Source organism: Lissotriton vulgaris, chromosome 5 (assembly GCF_964263255.1).
Source record: "Lissotriton vulgaris chromosome 5, aLisVul1.2, whole genome shotgun sequence".
In the NCBI taxonomy this organism is placed as follows: Eukaryota; Metazoa; Chordata; class Amphibia; order Caudata; family Salamandridae; genus Lissotriton; species Lissotriton vulgaris.
In genome coordinates this window covers 1,247,349,438-1,247,368,915 of record NC_141693.1, presented here as the reverse complement: position 1 = coordinate 1,247,368,915, position 19,478 = coordinate 1,247,349,438, and positions in this window count along the sequence as shown.

Genomic DNA, 19,478 nt, shown 5'->3' with positions numbered 1-19,478 from the left:
CAGCGTGGAGTGGACCTAACTGTTTGCCTTGTTACCTCGACTGGGCTTCGGTCCTTATTTGTGCACCTGGGTCCGTCTATTATACGAAGCCCTTAGGGCTAGGGTTCGGGTAAACGGATGTGTCTCCAGGGCGATAGATTTACGAAGGGGCACACAACATGGATGCCCGCTATCTCCCATGATCTTTGCTCTAGCGCTGGAGCCGTTGGCAACCTTGCGTGCGTGGAAATCCACTCATTTGTGGAATTGCAATAGCCGAAATGTGGAATGAAAAGATATTGGTCTACCGCACAATATTCTATTTTACATAAGTAAACACCGTACCTCGATACCAAGAATTCTACATATCTTTGACCTGTTTGGGAGTTACGCTGTGTACCAAATGAATTGTGATAAGTCCCTGATTTTCCCGCTTGCTCCAGACCCCTTGATCCTACCATCAAGCCCCAATGGCTACAGATGGATTCACGTACCTGGGGATTAATGTTACTAGAGACAAGGAACAATTTTATCCTGTAATGTTATCCCTCAGATTGAATGCTGTCAAACAGATGTGGACCATTGGCGCAAACTTCCCTCTCGTTGATGGGATGGGCAGTCCTTTTCAAAATGATAACCCTCCAGCGATTGCTATACATTCTTCAGAATACTCCAGTAAAAATCCTTGAATCCTATTTCCATTAAATTCACAGCATTTTGAGATTCCTATTATGGGATGGAGGGCGGGGCCTGAATTGCGAGGATCAAATTACAGCAGGGAGTCTATGACGAGGTTCTGGTGGTCCCAGACATCCGAGTCTATTACTGGGCTGCCCAGCTGACAGTAGTGAATGACTGGTTGTTTGGAGACCGATCGGAACCTGCATACAGAATGGACCACTTAGCCATGGGGAGTAGAGACTACTCTGTGCTTTTATATGGCAAGAGGAGAGAGAATGGGCTCCCGTCTCACACGCTGATGGTATTACAAGCTTGGAAAGCAGCCACTAGATACTTCGGGTGGGAAGGGAAGCTTACGGCAGAAACCCCACTGTGGGGTAGTTACAGTCTAGGTGAGGTCAAGGAACTGAGAGCATACGCGAAATGGCACAAGATGGGGATTGATAAGTTGGGTGATGTATGGAGGTCGGGCCCCCTACTGGCCTTCTAAACATTACAGACTGAATATGATTTGACACACACAGAAATATTTTGCTACCCGCAGCTGCAGCAAGCCATGAAAAGTCATCTTCCGGAAGGGAAAACCATCCCAGACTACTCTCCCTTGGAGGGGAAACTGCTATTGGACCCAGTGTCCTCTAAGGCAGTCTTCCTGATGTATAAAAGGTTTATGAACAATATGCCTGACTGCCTTGCCCCACTTAGAGAGGCCGGATGGCAGACCGGGGACTGGTAGATGACGAAGAATGGGCCAAAGCATTGCAGAGCCCAAGTGAAATTGCGATTGGTGCAACTAAGGATAATGCACAGATCCTACCTATCCAGGACAAGAGTGTTTAAAATGGGCTGGACAGACTCAGGGGGATGCGGCGCACAGGGCATCTTTTACCACACACTTTGGACCTGCCCATACATACAGGCTTATTGGTGCAAAATTACTGACATAATGGGGGAGGTAACAAATGTGTCAGTGCCACTGGAAGGTAAGTGGGTACTGCTGGGACTGTCAGTTGAGGAGAAGCGGCCAAAGCACCTGACTTAGGACAGCGGCTGCAGTGGCGAAACGCAACCTAGCTAGGCTGTGGGGGGCAACCAGACCTCTGGTGATAAAGGACTGGAAAGAAGTCTTAGACTGAAGCCAACAGGCGGAGCCAACAATATACAGCTCCTGAGGTTGTCCGCATAAATTTGAAAAAATATGGGGGCCATGGATACAGTACCTGGGGGATATCCAATCACCACAGGGTACTCACACTGGAAAACAAAAAAACTACAACTTCCCTTAAATAAAGTACACCACAGGGGTACTCACCGTGGAAAACCACACAACCCCCCCTAAAGAAAAGGGTTCACTCCAAGTTTAGTCGCACAACACACTGTTCTTCAAAACAAAGTTGGAGCACTGGAGGACTGAACACCCACTCAATACACAGAGGTAAAACATGAATTGAGGTAATGAGTCCCCCACCCCTTACACATCAATACAGACAATGCTATATAAGTAAAGGCATTATAACCAAGGAGAAATTGCCAAGCCATGCCGGGCTGGACTGTTCCCATGAGGCACAGGGTCAGACTGATTTGCATATGGCCATGTCTGAACTGGGGTGGCAGAGTGGGCTAAAGAACGGTGATGGATTAAACCCAGATCTGTAGACTGGGTGTGAGTGTTTGATTGGTTCAGATTCTCCGTCCATCACCACCCCCTTTTGTAACGCTGTAAATAGAAGCGGCAGCCTCTCGCTGTGTCCCCAAAAATCAAATATGGGCAATCCTGTGGATTTACTGATCTCCCCACCAGTGCTTAATTTGTGAGAAAAAAAGTGCCAGGCCCAAAGATCTGATTAGAAACCAGCTGCCACTAATAAACGTGAGCATGCCAAATAGCAAGGATCGGGGCCTTGAATCCACCCTAGGCCTCTTCAATCGACTGCCAGACAGTCACTGTCCCTTTATCTAACTCTTGTTGGAATGTTCTTGTTTTCTCTTTTTGTGACAGTTCTCCGTCTTTTTCTTCCTCCTTCTTTTCTTTGTGTGTTTTCCCTCTCTTGATCTTGAGAAATGTCTGGAGAGGTAAAAAAGTGTCCGCCGCCAAAAGTAAGTGCTGGTGGCCCTCACCAGGAACCACCGGCTAAGAATAACTACTGCTTCCCACCTTTGATTTCAGCCTCACCTGTTTTTTCCTCTGTGCTGGTGTTGCTTGTAGATATAGACACACAGGTGCTTCTCTTTCTATGCCAACTAAACTCCAGGGAAACCTTTTGGAATTGTCAAATTTCTTAGGTCAAAATCACTTCATGGACCTGCCTCATGTGTATGCCCTGGAAAAGGTCAGGGTAGAATTCCTCACGCACTAAGAGGCTAAACCCTACTATGTGCAGCTCTTTAAGCTGAGAAACAATATCTTTTGTTGGATGACTAAGACCTGTTATTAGCAGAAGTATGTTCAACAATCCCTAGGCATGAAACAAGGAACACAGGAAATTCTCACATACATAACTCACTTTAAGAGGAGTACTCTATATGCTGAATGATTTGTTAAGGGGTTTACTAGTAAAAGGGTTTCCTGACATTTTAATTGAATTTTGATTCAAATTCTCAATCTGTGTTAAAACTGGCAGATGGTATTGTATAAATAAATGCACATTTTAGATATCCGTTGACACAATATCTGACAGGGTGAGGTTGTACTGAGCTGGCGGAGAAGTAATTATAAGAGTTACAGCAAGTACAACTTATCCTCTTGAAATATTCAACTCATGGGTAGAGTGTGAAGCATTAGATCCTGCCACTTGGTTTGTTACTACATAAAAGCCAATGCCAACACCTGCACATTGTGTAGTATATGATTGCCTGGAAAGGTCTTTAGAATGTGTCTTTCAAGTTTTCATGGATCTACCTGGCCAGAGATATACACCATACACAGGAGTACAGGCTATGACTGTAGACCAAGTATGACAGTTATTTACAGAGATATTGACTGTAGAGATGACTTTGACAGTATGTGTTACGGACGTAAGGGACTAGCATAGAAGCACCTGCTTCTGTACAATCACTCCGCAGTCTATAAATCTAGTTATAAGCAAAGTGCCCACCAAGAAAAATGAAATTTGTTAGAAATGGCGTTTCTAGTTGGCTAAGGTACATAATCCAACCAGGCAGAACCCACCACTCTAGTTAGGGTAAGCTAGATGCACAACAAAGATAACCTGTGCTCACCCTCTGGTAGTTTAGCACAGAGCAGGCAGGCTTATCAACAGAGGCAATGTGTAAAATAGTTGTGCAACACCCACCCACACACACAGTAATCCAATGAATACACCACAAAAAGACACCACATTGGTTTATAAAAATGGCTCTTTGTATTGTCAAGGAAACAAAGAGCAACATGATATAATGAGATCAATACTTTCAGGATATGTGCATTCAAAGTTTGCAGCTTTCAAATGAAAATACATTACGATAATAGATTCCTTTCCTGTGAGCTACGTTATGAAAACACTAACAAGAAAGTTACAGGAGCGTTCTCGTTGTAAGGAACACCAGCGTCATACTTCCTCCCAACTCTCAAGATAAAGCCTCTACCGGGTCCCTCAAGACCGGAATGTGGATAATTCACCCTCAGCCGCCCAAGATGTTTCGTACACCGGCTGTAAAGACCTCATGGATTTCAGGCAATCACAGTATTTCTGCTGTGAAGAAAAGTGGGCTTGCAGCAAGTCCCGCTGCGGCTCCCTTTGCCGCTGGAGACCGGGCACAAAGTTGTCAGGCACGCTCGGATCCAGGAAGCAGGCACGTCCTGCGGTTGTCAGGGCAACGTGGGTCGTGAGGTGTGCTAGAGTGCTCGGGGTCTGTTGAAGAAGCAGAGTGCACATGGGGGCATGGATTTTAGTGCTCGGTCTCAGTCTCTGATGCTAGCGGGAGCTCAAATGGCAAACTCCTTTCCAGCGTATGAGTTTTCAAAAGGGAAAAACACGAAGTGCTTGAGCTCTCCTGATCAGCGGCCGGGTGCAATGCTCGCTCAGTGTAGAACACGAGTGGGGAAACACAAAGAGTTTGATCAAGTTGTTGTTAAGAGCCCACTGCCGGATGCACATTTGGCGAAGTCCCTTGTTATGGGATAGCTGTAAAAGCCTTTGTTGACCATGAGACTTTAGAACAGGGGCAAGTCAACAAGCCCTTGAAGAACACAGTTAGTCACTGTTGGACTTGGCTCTTTTTGCAGGGTCATCCCTAAACCTTTTGCCTTTCTCCTAGCCTTTTTTTCTGACATGGTGTTGGTGGTTTTAGGACTCTGGGCTCTTTGGCACTGCTGTCCAATGTAAAGTGTGTGTGCTCTCTGTGTTAAATATGGTAAGATTAGTCTACACCTGTTTGGTCTATTTAATTTACCTGTCAGTCCCTTGTAAAGTGATATCTCATATACCCCGGGCTGATAAATTAAATGCTACTGGTGGGCTTGCAGCGGTGAGTGCACCACCCACCAAAGTAGCCTTGCAAACTTATCTCAGGCCTCTACCATTGCAGGGCCTGTGCGCGCAGTGCTACTGCCACTGTGACATGGCACCTAAAGTGGGTGCCATGTCTGTGACCCCTCCCTTTTAGTGCATGTCAGTCAAACCTAAGATAGGCCCTAGCTAGCCCAATGGCAGCCTGCATTGTAGGTAAAAGATAGGACATGTACCTTAAGTGTGTGACATATCCTGGTAGTGACAAACAGCCATTTTGGGTTCTCACTAGTGTGGGGCTGCCTGATAAGTGTTTAAGTGGTAATTCCTGATATGAGAGGAGCAGCGTGGTCAAGTTTAGCATATTTGGAAAGGTAATAATAAATGCTGTGCAATGGCGTGCACAGATTTATTATAACTATTTTATAAATGCCACTTTTAGAAGTTGGCATTTTTGTGTGCTATGTATCTGCCTGCCTGGTGTGAATTGCATGTCTGGCATTTGAGTGACAGGGGCTGGGTAGGTGTGTGTGGCTCCAGGAGGGGCAGGGTGAGTCAGCACTAGGCTGAATGGGACATCTGCATTTGGAGTAGCGGGAGGAGTAGTCCCCTGTCCCTGAGTAGGATTGTGCCTGCCCTGTACAACGCTGGATCCACCCCTTGTGGTGTGTCTGATCACCAAACCCCCACCTGACAAAGGGGAAGATGAGCCTGGTAAACAGAGTGCTCCTATTCCACCCTGAACCCGTTTTTGTTGGTTCCCCCAAGCCCTGCACTGCGGTCAAAGAAGAATATACCATATAAATATAGGGGCTGTGACCCCATGAATATGTGCTGTACCTGTGCTGAGGGGGGCCAGCTGTTGCTGCTGGGGCCAGGAGGAACTGCCAAGAGGGCTTGCCTCCCTGCCGGAGGGCTCTGTGTGCTGGCCTCCCTGGGCGCAGCTTTGCCCTCCCCCCTCTAAGGACTTTTGCTGCATCCAGCGCTTCGAGAGCGCACTATTTTAATTTGTCCCAAAACAGAGCGTGGGCATCGCAGCACGGAGCTGCAGCCCTGTTAGAGGGAATCCCGACGTGGAATTCCCATGCATTTGTCAAAAGGGTGCCCACCCCAATTTGTGCTTTTTATTGATAGCTGGTGTCCACCGTGCTTTGTGCTTTTTATTGATAGTGGGTGCCCACCCCGCGTTTGGAGTTGTTGGCGGGTGACCACCACGCTTATGGGTTGATTTGTGAGGCGTGTGCCCACCCCGCACTATGGCTCTAAAAAGAAATCACCGTCGTGGCCCGGTCGAGGCCAGAAGTCAGATTCGTCTGCCTGACTGGGGGCGGGGCCTGCCACTTGTGGCTGGAAGCCTGGAAATGCCAAGCGGGGCTCCTTTGAGCTAAGGGAAGCCCTGCGTGCGCCACAGAAGAGGAGAGTCCCTGAGGAGTAGGAGGTCTCCGGATGCCTACCGCCTGGACAGGAGGAGTCCTGCCCAGAAGCCCAGTGAGTGAGGCTGACTGGGATGAGCGCCGAAGGGAGGGGCTCGGCCAGAGCCTCACAAGCTCCATTCCCGACTTCCCCAGTCCTGAGAGGTCCCAGGAGAGGGGCCAGGCTCCAGGCACATTGTCGGTGCCTGAGTGAACCCACCAGAGAGCGGGCCGCTCCAACTAAAGGGGCATTTTCTTCTTCTTCTTCTTGGCACCCGGAGGAGCCCGGTGATCGGGGCTCCCCCAGGCCCCATTAGTGCCAGTGCTACATTCGTTTTTGGGGCCAGTTTTGTTCAGAGAGCCCCAGAGCAGGGCCTCTTTGTTTACTCACAGCTGCACCGCCATAGCGGGCAGCTGGAACGTTGGGCACTATTATTTTAGAGTCCTAGTGTGTACTCCAGGGGCACAGTAGTGTCAGCTGCTTTTTTTTCATCAGTTGCGCCGCCATAGCGGGCAACTGCAACGTGGGGCACATTTGTTTACAGAGTCCCAGTGGGACCCACCCACAGGGCACAGTGAGTGCCAATGCCAACATTTTGCTTCACACCTCCACAGCAGTTAGTGGCAGCTGCCACGTGTAGGCCAGCACCATTGCACACTTTTGGATTCTGCTGCATTGGCAGAATGCCCTGACATTTGGGACATAGGACATTTGAGCCCTCTGAGAAGGCCAGTTGGCCAGGGGGTCAGTGTGAGGTTGGTAGGGCGTGATCTAATGTGATTTATGTGGTGCCCAGGAAATGTGATATATGCACTATGATGTATGCCTCTGATGTTTATGTTTATGAGGTTATTCCCTAATCTGAAGTTTCTGCTTACGAGGTTACTGCATACTGTGTTTATGCTTTGGAGGTAATTGCATAATGTATTTATGCTTATGAGGTTGGTGCAGAATGTTTTTTACGCCTAATGTGATGCTGATTGCATATAATGATTCATATTGCAGGATATAGTACAGTGTTCTGCCAGTAATTACTGGTTGTGTTCTACATTTACTATTTGTGCTTGTGATGGTTCTGACAGTGGCCCAATTGGCCCTGTCATGTGTATATAACCCCTGTAAATATTGGCTCAGTGTATATTGTGTGATTACTATTCTAATGTGTTATAGAAAATTCTAAGGCTATTTTTACATATAACCTTGTGTGGAGTTCATTTTGAGGTGTGCCTAGTGTGTTGCTGCTGCCTGTGTGTTGCGCAAACGCTTTACACATTGCCTCTGGAATAAGCCTGACTGCTCGTGCCAAGCTACCAAGGGGGTGAGCAGGGGTTATTTTCAGTGTGTAACTCCCTTGCCCTGACTAGATTGGTGGTTTCTGCCTGGCTTAGGCACAATCCATAGCCAACCAGAAATCCCATTTCTAACAGTCACAAATGCAGAGGTAGCAGGCAGCAGGCAAATATATGAAGGCAGGAAGCAAAGCTGCAGTCCCTCCTGCAGATCCACAAGCAGCAGGCCAACACAGCAGAGCAGTTAGCCAAGTGGGCGTCCCTCCAGGGAGCAAAGCAGTCCCTCTGGCAATATGCATTTTGAGAGCCAGCAATGTCTGGTTACAGGTCCAAACGTGCCTGAATTGGTGGGGCAAGAACCCCCAGTTTTTATACCCTAAAGGGCCTTTGATCTAGGGGATGAAATCAAAGGAGTTCTCTGAAGTCAACAGGGGGTCATTTCAACCCAGCCCTGTCTGCCAGGCTATTGGTGGGGGGTTATTGATTACCTTGTGTGTGGGCAGGACACTACCTATTCAGGTGGAGTGTGAGCCCCATCAGAATTTGTTGCATGCTCCTGCGTGACAGAGCTTTTTGTTTATGAAAAAAAATATGTTCCTCAAAAACAAAAAACAAATGGCCCTGAGGCGCTGGGAGTTTTCTCCCTTGTTTGTAAATACAGGTCACTTAGTTTGATTCTTGTTCTGAACTGCCAGAGTGACCTGTGTTGTGGTATCTAGATGGAAAACACAAATTAAGCTATCACCTAGCCCACCCCAGGTGTGTATTGGAGACAGGCTGTCAGGCACATAGAGCAGTAAGTGCAGAGTAAAGCCCACTTTTTAAAGTTGGCATTTCTAAAATAGTAAAGTTAACTCCAACCTCACCAGTAAGTAGAATTTATCAATACAATTACAAACATATGAAATATCAAAAAGCTATTCCTCTCTGATCAGAAATTACTACTTAAAATGGTATAACGGAATTCCCAATGCTAACCTATGAGAGGGGTAGGCCTCTTAGTATGTGAAAAATGAAATCGGCTGTTTGTCACTACCAGGACATGCAAATCACAGCAGAACATGTCCTACCTTTTACTTACATAGTACCCTGCCCGTAGGGCTACCTAGGGCCTACCTTATAGGTGGCTTACATGTAATAAAAGAGGGAGGGGGGGTAAGGCTTGACAAGTAGTTTTAAATGCCCGGTCAAAGTGGTAGTAAATTACACACCCAGGCACTGCAGTGAGAGGCCTGAGACAGGTTTCAAAGGCTACTTCTGTGGGTGGCAGCCCACTAGTAGCATTTAACTTACAGGCCCTACGTATATTGTAGACCACTTTACAAGGGACTTACAAGTAAATGAAGTATGTCAATCAGGTATACACCAATTACACACAATTTGGGAAGAAGCACATGGACTTTAGCACTGATTAGCAGTGGTAAAGTACCCAGAGTCCTGAGGCCAACAAAAAGATACAGCAATACGTGGAGGTAAAAAACAAACAGTTTGGGGTAAGGCCACCTTAAAGATGTTAGGTCTAACAAAATTCCATATTTGATTGCTCGTAAAACAAATCAGTTGGAAGCAGTTTATATAAACAAAAATTGAGGGAGATGGAGGTAGACGTTAGGTTAATCATCCAGACTGTGTATAGTTATTAACGAATCTGCAAATGACAGATCAGAGAACCAAACCAAAGGAATGGGCTTCTGCGAAATGTGCGAAAACAACACCCCAAAAACTAAGAAGAGAAAATTCTCTTCTTGAGTCCCCTCACTCACCAAGGGTTGCCCCTAGGTGACATGCTTCATCATTGGGGCCATCCTAGACAGCTACTCTCTGGGGCGTGCTGCAACTTGCGGACCTACGTAGGAGCGCTTTTTGTGAAAAAAAATGTGTAGTGCAGTGTTTGGGGGAGTGGTGATGGTGATGCTAAAAATACCTAGCTAGTGAGCGATTAATTTATTCCTGCTCCTAGTTGGTATGGATAAAAAGGGGTTAGTAGTAGGGAGGAAGGGTAACTGTTATGTGTATACTTTCCCTAGTATTTGGTCGACATGTTTTGAGGTGTCTTTTCTTCAGGACCACATGGGGACCAGCCCCATGCATACCACTCCATGAGAAAAACTATCCTATACTAAAGAAATAATATAATAAAGAACAGATGCACACCTAATGTGTGAGCACCAAATGTAATACAAGCAGTTGAAATCAGACTTGTAGTATCTGTTCAAGAAGATAAAGTGACAAAGAGATTAGTACATATTGCCTGCCCACCTCTCACGTGGGCGGGTCCAAACCATATGCAGTGCTTAAATCAATGCGTTTCTCTAAAGTTTGTGTGTGTGCCCTTAGTAGTAAAAATATTTAATTAGTGCTTGTATCCAATGTGACACCTTGGAACACATCGGACTACTCTATTGTGAGAAAGCATGGTTATTCATTAAAAACACTGGTAAAAAGAAAAACACTTGTGAGCAAACATTACAAGACAAAACAAACATATAAACACACTGTTCACAATTTGTAATAACATACTTCTGTTTTGGCAACGCTGTGCCTCATGGACTGCCAGGGTGGAGGGGCTTGTAATAACCCTAGAAGAATGTATATAAAGTATTTGAGTCAAGAGAAGGGCCATGGGTAAATGCAAAATAATAGTTCGATATTCCCCATAGTGTGGCCTGGAGGAAAAAAGAGCGTGTATCAGGGATCCTGGGTTCCTGTTAGGAAAGACAAGATCTTACTTGCCTCAACACTCCTCCGTCCATGACACCTACTCGTACCCGGGTGACCGCATATTAGCATGTCTTCAGCCCGATGTTGTTTAAATACTGCCAGGAAAAAGGCCAGTCATGCTCATATGCGAGTAAAGTCTATTCCTTCGGTTGTAAGAAAATGGCCGCCTAGTTTCGGAAATTTGTCTGAAACATTTTCGGAGGATCATTTTCAGGGGTGGATTTTTAGAAAAAAATTACATTACTGGCATTGTAAAACTGGACGATGAATAAATCATTTTTGTCAGTATTTTTCGAGGTGATTACCGCAACTGAAAGAAGACCATTACAAAAAGGCAAGATGAAGAAAGACTAGGAACCAAGGTTAATGGCCATTTCATTATTGGCAAGGTTCATGCATAGTTTATAACCATGCAAAACCCAAAAATAAGCTTGGAATATTAACTGTGTGCATTCCTCATAATGTGTTACTGCCTGTCGAGGATTGTACTACAATAGGAATTATATGTGGTAGCACATATAACACAATGCGTGGTACACCCTTTTTAGCTGTAATGCTGGAAGTTCTAAAAAAATACAGACTGAACCTGGAGCTTTCCCAGAAGTTGATTTGGGTATGACACTGATAATATTTATGGTACTATTTCTTTGATAGTTCTTAGTAGTGCTTGGTGGGAGGCAGCTTTGTTGCCGATATATTGGCATTGCAAACTAAGGGAGGATACCCATGGTATCTTGTGACTTGAAATGACTTGTTCAAACAAAAACAACTTGCAACATCGGCGGTCAATGCTAGATGGAAGGAGTGTGCAGAGCAAGTATATCTACAGCCACACATGCTACAAACATATCGTTTAAGGTTGATATATTGTGTAATATAAAAACTGTATGGTTACATTTATCTCATGCTTATGACATCTTCCTAGCTGAGAATGATTGGCCTTCACCCTTCACAAAGGGCATACCTTCTGGAGGGAGGGTAATACTTTAAATGTTTTCCTTCTTGGTGCCTTAAGAGCTGAGGACAAAAATGCTCTCAAAATGAGCTCTGGCATTGTATAGAAAGCCTAAGGATTGGGATGGAAGTTCTGTGCCACGTGGTGAAGTTTCAGAATGAACCACCGATACACACTTAATATTCATTGAAGCCAGATGGGAAGTGTGATACAATTGCCATTATTGATCAATTACGGTGTCAGCGTGTGATAGTGCCTTGTCACTCAACCACGAACACTCCTTTTTTCCCAGACAATGCATATAGAACGGTACTGGATTATAGAAATGTGAACTCACACACATGCACACATGCAGAGCAAAACACTCACAGTACTGAAATTATGTGGAACTTAGGGGCCGATTAGGATGGCGGACGGATCGCCACCGCCATACAGGCGGTGGCGATCCGTCCGCCATCCGTGGCCGTCTGCCACCTATTTCCCCCCCGCTATATTTCAATGGCGGGGGGACCGCGGCGGACAGAAAGACCGTCCGCCGCTTTTCCGCTGCGGTCGCCTTGCAACCGTGGCGGAAAAGGTCTAATATGGTGGCAGAGTCTATCAGACACCGCCAGCCATATTAGGATGGGCTTTGGGGAATCCCTTTCCGTGGCGAAAGGCATATGGTCTTTGCTTTGGGGACCCCCAGGGTGAATGGGGTGGTGGGGGGTGCACATGGGGGGTACCTATGGTACCCCCCTGGGTTTTAAAGTACAAGATGGCAGGCGCCGCGCGGTGCCTGTCATGTTGTGCTTTGAAACACACAACATGCATTTTTAGCATTGCGGCGGGCGGGGCTGAAAGCTGTAATATTAAAAATGCGGAATGCACCCGCCACTGTGGGGGATGCATCCTAATTCGGCGCACGGGACCTCCGCCATTATGGAGGACGGTCCCTTGCTACGACAGGATTGCGGACAGACAATGTCCGTCCGCCATCCTAATCGGCCCCTTAGTTAGGAAAAAGTACAAAACATCTTCAGGCATTGCTAATGGTTTCTTTAGTCAAAACATAGTGCCCGAATTAAAATATTTAACCAACTTCACATTTAGGGGTATTCAAAATAATTATTCAAGACTCTTACAGGGATATAAAAATAGTCTGGGGTTATATACCGCAAGAAAATGGAGATCTCATAAGAGGATTCTGAAGTTTAATTGTTCTTCAATTACATATTTCCAATGAAGATTTAAATGAGCACCTAGATAAGTCAGACACAATAATTACTATTTTACTTTGACACAGATGTAAAGTACATTTCAGCAAGTCAAAGATTGTATTCTTTGGTGTGATTTCCTTAGGACAAGAATTACCTAATGACGGAAAAGGAATGACAGCAGTTTTCATGTAGAAATATGGCACATTACAGCCTCCAGATGTATTGAAAAAATGATGAGGTGCATACATTTTGAAACTGCTTACTTGCCACACTGTCCTGAGTGAGTGAAACCTTCATATAAACTAATGATGCCCACCTATTCTGGAAGGAATTGGACAGATAAGCAAACGTTAGAGATGAAATATCTCCAGACACGACACCAGATCGACCTAGTAATTAGTGTTGTTCCTAGCACTTCAGGCTACACAGATGTAGTTTATAAAAAGAGGAAAATCATGATAGTGTACAAATCACACCTGTACTCGACTCAAGAGGGACAATTCACCTCGACTGAGAAAGTTCTCACTGTTGTGCTGACAGCCATTTTGACAGAACGGCCGCTGACACAGCGTAAACAAATTATCAGTTTCCCAATTCCTACATTAGAGGCAGCTACTAATGTAAGCATCCCTAGTATGCATTACAACTACACAGGGTTGAATGAGCACAACTCAAAATATAAATTTTGTGTATGATCCCACATTCAGAACACGACTTCCTACAATATCAACAGACAATACCACAAATTCCATAATACAACCTGTACATGAAAATAAGAATATGCTCTATATGGATGGCATTGCATAGACAGCTATATTGCACTTAACCGAATATCCCTCTGTTTGCTCTGCAGTACCGGTACTTCTCTGAGATGGCGACTTCACACTCATTCTTGATTCAACTGCACAAATAGCCGATATTCATGTCCTCATCCTGGCACTTCAGGATGCTGATCTGTTAGTTCCTGCACTCATGGTGTCAGATTCAGCATTCTATGTACAAGATTACAATGCAGGCTTACCCCACTGGCACTTGAATGGATTCAGAGATTCAAAAGGCAGATCAATAAAAGTTAAAGATTTTGGGTAAAAGTGACTGTCTTACAGGACAAGCTATGCTTGGTCCATGTACTACATAGATGGCCCATAAACATAAAGGAATTCATGTTAAAAGGAGCTGTGCAGCTGACTTGGCTGCTAACACAGCAGAGCTAACCTTTACAGTTGCTCTTGTGACTCGAAGATGGGTCCAAGTATTATGGTGGAAATACAAGGAATTATGAATGTGGAAAAGCCCTCTGAATATTTCCCTTCTAAATATTTTTATTGCTTCACCACAGTTTTCCCATGGTTCCTGAGTTGACAAATGTGAGAGGGAACTCGTCCGTTTCTATTCGCTCCTTCCGTCTCAAATCACAAGGCTCCTTTTTCTCATAATAATTTTGAGAATTAGTATATAAGGTCTGCGCTAGAGCCTCTTGAGGTGAGTGGAATATCCAGAAGTATCATCTATCCTAAAACATTTTGCATCACTGCCTCACACTGGCACTTGCTAGACCTAGCCATCTGCTCCTAAAAAACAGCTACTTTACAGAGGCAAATACTGACGTGGCTTCTCTGAGCAAGTCTAGAAAAACTCTAAATTATGAGCAGGTGTGCATGTTGGGGGCCATTTAGGAAGCTCATATTTAACGCAAGAATGTGGTGTGTATGTAGACACTGGCTACAGCTAGCAGCATTAACAGAAAGGAGTCCATGAGATATTTCATTCAAAGATTGCTTTGCCATCTATTATGCAAACATCTTGCCAGTTTGTATAAACTTTGCAGGTATAGTCTTTATTTTGCTGACCATAATGTTTATATCTGCAAATACCCTTTTTCTTATACTCTGCAATAAAGCAGTGTTTTAACAACTTAAGAAAGATTTTTAAAGTAATAGTGTAGATTACTAGTGTATGTGCATCTTTCTGGAAAATGTGCTTGATCAGGGGCGGCCTTAGGCATGTGCAAGCTGTGCACCTGCACAGGGCCACCAAACCCCAGGGGCCACCACTCCAATATATATCCTTAATATAATAATCCTCTGAGGATGGATACATATTTGCGTGGCGGCCCCTGGCAGGGATTTGGTGGCCTCTGGCTCTGTTCCACTTCCAAGCACCCTGACCCCACCCTCTTCACTGGCTTCCGCGCTCCACCCCGCCCGGACCCCTCTTCCGGGGCCCCTTACCTACGCTCCCTGCCCAGGGCCGCCCCTGGCTTGATTCGCCTATATTAAAATAAAAGTATTCCTGACAGTCTATGGCAAAATGATTAGTTACCCAATATGCTTTATGTCCAGGTAAATATTAGTAGAGTGGGAGCAGGGCCAGACTGGCCATACTGGGCACCAGGCCTTTCCCCAGTGGGCCGAAGGGGTGTGCCGGTTTTGTCACTGGGGGACGGTTTTGCAGCAATAGCGGCCCCCCAATGATGAAAGTGGGCATGGCGCTTTTTACTAGCACCTCCCCACCCACTGCCAGGGCTGTTTTCTGTTCCCAGTCCAGCTCTGAGTGAGAGTCAGAGCCTATCTGTCTCTCTTGCTAAAGCTAGTTAGTTACTTCAAACCTATGCCTACCTGAAGGGTGAAGGAAAGTCTACTGTGCTGTATTGACAGGCGGACCTGTCAAAACGTGTCCACTGCTGTACTGTGCCATGAGAATATAGCTCTAGATACACAGGAAAATACGCCTGTCAGTCCTCTGAAGCTAATTGGGCAATTTTTGAGATTTACCATCCTTCACACCTTATATTTCATGGTCCCCGAATTAGGGCACTGTGTGCATGAGTGTATGCATTAGTCAAGTTCTGCCCTGAAGAAGCCCTTTGACACATAAAGACAACATATAGTTTGAAGCCTGTTGCCATTTGTTAGGATGCTTGAGTCATGGTACTCACTGGCATCCCTCTCTCTCTCTTTTAACCTTAAATTGGCTACCCCTGTTAAAACATTTGTATTTACCCATAAGGTCATTTTAACTACCGGATCCCTTTAATTTTTCAGTGCTACTTAATCAAGAACTCCCCATGGAAGGAGGTTGAGTCCGTCCTGGTAGTTCCGTAGAGTGAGGTTACTAATAATGAAGCATGGCACAAAAGAGTGGCTGAAGTTTCCTTATCAAGAAATACTGGTTCCACTAGGACCCTTCTAGTCCCCTGTAGAGCAGGTTGCTGCATTTTTTGGGGGAGAAACTGTGTTGAAATAGAAACTTTGAACTGTTTTCTGAACATTTGACCTCAGTAGTTAATGCCTTTATATCCTACAGGGGTTCTGTACTTACCAAAGAGGCATTATCTGCCAAATTTACCAACAGATACTTAAATTACAACAATGAAAACACATGATTACATGTTTTCCTGCCACAGGGTTTTTCATAAAATATATGTATTTCTTCTAAAAACATGTATGTTTTTATCACCAAGTGAGGAGTAATCTTTTCTGTAACAGTTAATTACGATACATTTAGTAATACTATTCATGACAAAGGTTTGGGGATTTTATTACATAGAAGTAGAAGTAGACATGGATGATCACTCCTGCAGTATGTATGAAAGAGCTGTCACACCTAATTTGTACACAATGCATTTGGTTGGTATACATTTCTTTTTTCCTTTCACTGTAATGTATCTTGCACTAACAATCAGAAGGATAACGAGCCTCAAGTGAAAGCAGAAAACAAAACCAAAACCTGTTTTACAAGTTCGGCAACCTAGAATGACATGACAGATCTCTGTTTAAAAACAGCAGTAATCTTGTGAAACTATTTCTTAAAGCCACCTTTTTTATTATTATTTTCCTTCTGGGCCAAAACAAATATTCTTTTTAAGAGTCCAGGTAACATTCTTATCTACCCTTAAATGTGATTTGCGCCTTACTAACTTCCGTAGTTGTCACAGTAATAGAGAACCTAAGATAAATTGGACAGTATTCTATTAATGGGTTCAACCAGTACAACATTTTGCTTTCCTGTAAATATCAGAAGTTAGTATGCTTACAACAATTATGTTCATCCTCATAGATGGGAAATGGACTATTTAAGGATCAATTCAATCTACTGAAATTGTTACGCTGCTCAACTTTATAATTATTGCTCACAAAGCAAAATTTTTATAAAATACCGTCAGTAAAAAATAAAAAATATTACTTAATTGGAACAACACTTCCTCAGCATTGGTAACTTGCATATAGTCACATGTTTTTTAGTTATTATTTGTTGTCATGGTATGAATTCCCAGTACATTTGACACAGCAGTGTCTTATTCCAAGGCACTTTGTTTGTGTTTAGTCAAGGGAAGGATTTCCTCTACTCGTCTGATGAAAGACAGCCCACCATACTTATAGAAACTGGCAAGGAGGGTAGGGATCTCTGTGTCTTTGGGTGTGTACTGGGATCCTCCATGTTTAATGCTCCTCATTGATTGAGGTTTTTGTTTATGAAAAACAAAATGTTCCTCAAAAACAAAAAAACAATGGTCTTGATGCGCTGGGGGTTTTTCTCCCGCGTGTATGATGGGGAGAGGGGGGTTGTCACCTAGTTTGTTTCTTGTTCTGAGCTGACAAGGTTTTCTAGTGGCCCTGAAAGAAAAAATTAACATAAGACTGCCCCCCCATAGAAGGATAGATGGTCTGATAACATTGGCCGATGACCCAGTGGCGAACATGCCAATGTTTAAAGGTTCCTGCCATTGGAGCAAGTAGAGGCTCTGACATTGGAAACCCGGTGCTTCCCACTACTCTAAATACAGTTGTGTAAATTAGACTTTGGCAATTTCCATATCTACCTTTTCCTGGTGGGTGTCCCATAGCCGTCAAACTCTAAATAGTCCACTAATCTTTGATCAGCATTAGCAAACAATACAAAATAACTGAAAGCATTCAGTAACGTGATTAATAATTAAAAACATTAAAGCACAAAAATATTAGCATTAATATCTGAGCAGTCCCTAACAGATAACACATTTTAAGCAGTAGTTATCAGAATTGTCGCCTGTGTCACTACCTTGGGTGGTTCCTGGTGGCTCCAGCGGTTCTACAGGCTCTAGACCTGGTATCTATGCCAGTCGTGGTTCTTATACCACTTTCAAAGTATATGGTTTGTGAGGCCCCTAGGGCAAAACGTTTACTGAGCTAATTTACTGTATGCTAAATACGTTTACTGAATGTACTTTTGCCTCTAGCCTCATAAAGAGACTAGAGGAGTGTGTTTAGAATAAATACATATATTTTATATATATACCTTGTGTGGTTCTCCTTTCATTTGGTCATTAACGAGATCATAGACTGGTAAAACAAGCTGCTTTACATTCCTTCAAGACTTAGCCTGAAGGCTGCTCTCCACAGCTACCACTAGGATAGCTTTCTATAAAGTTGTCTTTAACCTACCATCAATAAGGGGTCATTTGAACTGGTGCAAGGTGCCCACTAGAATAGTGGACAGCATATGCCAGGCCAACTTCTCACAATGGTGTGCAGCATGTGGGGATTCCAGCTTGACATTGTTTTACCAGATAATTTCAAGTGTTTGATCATTTGAAAACCATTAAAGATACAAGAGGTACATATAATACAAGCTTAAATACTGTAAGTTCTACTGAACTTAGAGTTGTGTGTCAAGGGCTTAAGCACACCCTTATTACAACTCAAGAGAGTCCAGTAGGTACCCAACTAGAGTAGGTAGTGCATACACCACACCTCACTTGTTATGACTTCAGGGGTAGGACCTAGTGTGTCTCTGCCAGATGTTTCTGTATGTTACAGACCTCTAAGTATGACACATTCCCTTTCTCCGAGTTAAGGGCTCTGTGTACACTAAGACAACTGAAGACTGGCAAAGGTGCCAACATCCAATGCCTCAGAGAGGTATTGCTGTTAGATGACCTGAAGAAGGCTTCAGAGCCTGAAAGGGTAGGTATTGGGTTGGGAGCAGCAGAGGAGGAAAACCCCAGTGGTCCAATCCCGCAAGAGTCAGACTCTGATGCTGACCTGGAGGTTGACAATGACCTAGACCTGGACAATCCAGCTTCAACTGGAGATGAAGAAGGCCAGCAAGGCCCTCTCTATGTCCCCCCAGGAAGAGTTGGTGGTGTGCCTAGAAGACTCAGATCAACTTCAGTGGAATCTGATCATTCTGACACATCAGTAGGGACCTCTGTCTCTTCTCATAGGAGGGACCCTCCCAGGAGAAGAGAGAGCATCAGGTGAGAATGGAAGAAGCTCAGCTGAGGATAAGGAGACAGAAAGTAGCCTTAGAGAGGGAGGTCAGGGCGCTTGAAAAAGCAAGAAAAAAGATGGGACTAGAGTCCCTTGGTGGCAGCAACTTCCCTAGTGTTAGGGAAAGGTCTTATGACCATAGAAACTTAAACAAGATTATCCCTCCCTATCAGAATGGGGATGACATCCACAAGTGGATAATTATTATTGTACAGTCTTATATAGCGCTCGACTTACCCTGGAGCATCTCGGCGCTTGCCTTGGGAACCCGTCCTGGCTTTTTCCCTGTGAGATAACCCGTAATGGGCATCCCCAAGGTGAAAGCCAGGAATCCCGCCGCGGGGGGGGGGGGGGGCCGTTGTGGAGATTGAGCAAGCTAATGCCCAGAGTTGCAGAGTGTGAACCCATGATTCGAGTGGGCACCGAAGCGAGAATAATCGAGTCCGTGGATATTTGGGCTCAAGACCCTGCCGCGTCGGGAATTGAACCCTGGTCCCGGGTCTGACCTCTGCTTCTGGGTCTGCCTCCTCTAACCAGTGAGC